This window comes from Micromys minutus (genome assembly GCF_963924665.1).
Source record: "Micromys minutus genome assembly, contig: SCAFFOLD_47, whole genome shotgun sequence".
In the NCBI taxonomy this organism is placed as follows: Eukaryota; Metazoa; Chordata; class Mammalia; order Rodentia; family Muridae; genus Micromys; species Micromys minutus.
The window spans coordinates 3,974,656-3,978,468 of record NW_027667133.1 but is presented as its reverse complement, the minus strand read 5'-3'; positions in this window follow the sequence as shown (position 1 = coordinate 3,978,468).

Genomic DNA, 3,813 nt, shown 5'->3' with positions numbered 1-3,813 from the left:
CTTATTTTCGGGCAAAAAGGCAGAAATTCCCCGTATTTTGGAGCAAAATTTCAGAAATTCCTTTAATTGTGGGTCAAAAGGGCAGAAATTCCCTATATAGTGGGACAAAAAGACAGAAATTCTCCTTATTTTGGGGCAAAACTCAGAAATTCCACTTATTTTGGGGCAAAATTCCAGAAATTTCCCTTATTTTGGGGCAAAATTGCAGAAATTTCCCTTATTTTAGGGCAAAATTGCAGAAATTTCACTTATTTCAGGGAAAAAAGGCAGAAATTTTCCTTATTTTGGGAAAAAAATTAAGAAATTCTTAATATTTTGTGGCAAAAAATGCAGAAATTCCCCTTATTTTGAGGTAAAAAGGCTGAAATTCCCCTTATTTTGAGTTAAAAAGGCTGAAATTCCCCTTATTTGGGTGCAAAAATGCAGAAATTTCTCTTATTTTGGAGCAAAAAGACAGAAATTCCCTTGATTTTGTGGCAAAAAAGGCAGAAATTTCTTTATTTTGGGGCAAAATTGCAGAAATATCACTTATTTCAGGGTATAATTCAAAAATTTCTTTTATTTTGTTGCAAAAAGACAGAAATTCCATTTATTTTTAAGTAAAAAAGGAGAAATTTCACTTATTTTGAGGTAAAAATGCAGAAATTCCTCTTATTTTGGGGCAAAAATTAAGAAATTTCCCTTTTTCGTGGAAAAAGGTATACATTCCACTTACTTTCGGGATAAAAAGTAGAAATTCCCTGTATTTTGAAGCATAATTGCAGAAATTCTTATAATTTTCGGGCAAAAAAGCAGAAATTCTCCTTATTTTGGAGCAAAAATACAGAAAATCTCCTTTTTTCGGGAGCAAACAGTCAGAAATTCCCCTTATTTTGGGGCAAAATTGCAGAAATTTTACTTATTTCAGGGAAAAAAAGCAAAAATTTTTCTTATTTTGGGGCAAAAAAACAGAAATTCCCATTATTTTGGGGCAATAAGGCAGAAATTCACCTTATTTTGGGGTAAAATTGCAGAAATTTCACATATTTCAGGGCAAAAAGGCAGAAATTTCTCTTATTTTAGGGCAAAATTGCAGTAATTTCACTTATTTCAGAGAAAAAAAGGAAATTTTTTTTTTATTTTGGGGCAAAAAGGCAGAAATTCCCATTATTTTGGGGGAAAAATGCAGAAATTCACCTTATTTTGGGGTAAAATTACAGAAATTTCACATATTTCAGGACAAAATGGCAGAAATTTCCCTTATTTTGGGGCAAAATTGCAGATATTTCACTTATTTTAGGGTAATAAGTCAGAAATTCCCCTTATTTTGGGTTAAAAAAGAAAGAAATTCCCTTTGTGTGGGGGAAAAAGACAGAAATTCCACTTATTTAGAGGCAAAAATGCTGAAATTCCCCTTATTTTGGAGCAAAAATAAAGAAATTTCTTATTTTTATGGCAAAAAGTTATGCATTCCACTTATTTTCGGGCAACAAGACAGAAATTCCTTGCATTTTGGAGCAAAATTGCAGAAATTCCCCTAATTGTGGGGCAAAAAGGCAGAAATTCCCTATATGTTGGGGCAAAAAGACAGAAATTCTCCTTCTTTTGGGGTAAAACTCAGAAATTCCACGTATTTGGGGGCAAAATTCCAGAAATTTCCCTTATTTTGGGGCAAAATTGCAGAAATTTTCTTTATTTTAGGGCAAAATTGCAGAAATTTCACTTATTTCAGGCCAAAAAGGCAGAAATTTCCCATATTTTGGGGCAAAATTGCAGAAATTCACCTTATTTTGGGGTAAAATTGCAGAAATTTCACATATTTCTGGGCAAAAAGACAGAAATTTCTATTATTTTAGAGCAAAATTGCAGAAATTTCACTTATTTCAGAGAAAAAAAGCAAAAATTATTCTTATTTTGGGGCAAAAAAACATAAATTCCCATTATTTTTGGACAAAAAGGCAGAAATTCACCTTATTTTGGGGTAAAATTGCAGAAATTTCACTAATTTTGGGGCAAAAAATACAGAAATTCCTTTTGTTTTGGGGGAAAAAGACAGAAATTCAACTTAGTTAGACGCAAAAATGCAGAAATTCCCCAAATTTTGGAGCAAAAATGAAGAAATCTTCCTTTTTATGGCAAAAAGTTATGCATTCCCATTATTTTCGGGCAAAAAGGCAGAAATTCCCTGTATTTTGGAGCAAAATTGCAGAAATTCCCCTAATTTTGGGGCAAAAGGCAGAAATTTCTTTTATTTTGGGGCAAAATAGCAGAAATTTTACTTATTTCAGGGCATAATTCAAAAATTTTTTTTATTTTGGGGCAAAAAGACAGAAATTCCGTTTATTTTTGGATAAAAAGGCAGAAATTTCAATCATTTTGAGGTAAAAAGGCAGAAATTCCTTTTATTTTGGGGCAAAAATGAAGAAATTTCCCTTTTTTATGGCAAAAAATATACATTCCCCTTACTTTTGGGATTAAAAAGCAGAAATTCCCTGTATTTTGAAGCAAAATTGCAGAAATTCTCATAATTTTCGGGCAAAAAGGCAGAAATTCTCCTTATTTTGAGGCAAAAAGACAGAAAATCTCATTCTTTCGGGAGCAAACAGTCAGAAATTCCCCTTATTTTGGGGCAAAATTGCAGAAATTTCTTTTACATTGGGGCAAAATTGCAGAAATTTCCTTTATTTTGGGCCAAAATTGCAGAAATTTCAATTATTTCAGGGTAATAAGTCAGAAATTCCCCTTATTTTGGGGCAAATAAGACAGAAATTCTCTTTGTTTTGGAGGAAAAAGACAGAAATTCCACTTATCTAGAGGCGAAAAGGCAGAAATTCTCCTTATTTTGTAGCAAAAATGAAGAAATTTTTCTTTTTATGGCAAAAAAGTATGCATTCCCATTATTTTCAGGCAAAAAGGCAGAAATTCCCCGTATTTTGGAGCAAAATTGCAGAAATTCCCCTAATTTTGGGGCAAAAGGCAGAAATTCCTTTTATTTTGGGGCAAAAATCAGAAATTCCCCTTATTTTGGGGCAAAATTCTAGAAATTTCCTTTTTTGTGGGCAAAATTGCAGGAATTTACCTTATTTGGGGCAAAATTGCAGAAATTTCCCTTATTTGGGGCAAAATTGCAGAAATTTCACTTATTTTCAGGTAAAAAGGAAGAAATTTCCTTTATTTTGGGGCAAAAAGGGAGAAATTCCCTTTATTTTTGGGCAAAATTGCAGACATTTTACTTATTATGGGGCAAAATTGCAGAAATTTCCCTTATTTTAGGGCAAAATTGCAGAAATTTCACTTATTTTAGAGAAAAAAAGCAGAAATTTTTCTTACTTTGGTGCAAAAAGGAAGAAATTCCCATTATTTTGGGGCAAAAAGGCAGAAATTCACATTATTTTGGGGTAAAATTGCAGAAATTTCACATATTTCAGGGCAAAAAGGCAGAAATTTCCCTTATTTTGGGGCAAAATTGCAGAAATTTCACTTATTTTAGGGTAATAAATCAGAAATTCCCCTTATTTTGGGGCAAAAAAGACAGAAATTCCCTTTGTTTTGGGGGAAAAAGACAGAAATTCCACTTATTTAGAGGCAAAATGGAAGAAATTCCACTTATTTTGGAGTAAAAATGAAGAAATTTCCCTTTTTTATGGCATCAAGTTATGCATTCCCCTTGTTTTCGGGCAAAAAGACAGAAATTCCCCGTATTTTGGAGCAAAATTGCAGAAATTCCCCTAATTGTGGGGCAAAAAGGCAGAAATTCCCTACATGTTGGGGCAAAAAGACAGAAATTCTCCTTATTTTGGGGCAAAAAGACAGAAATTCTTTTTATTTTGGGGC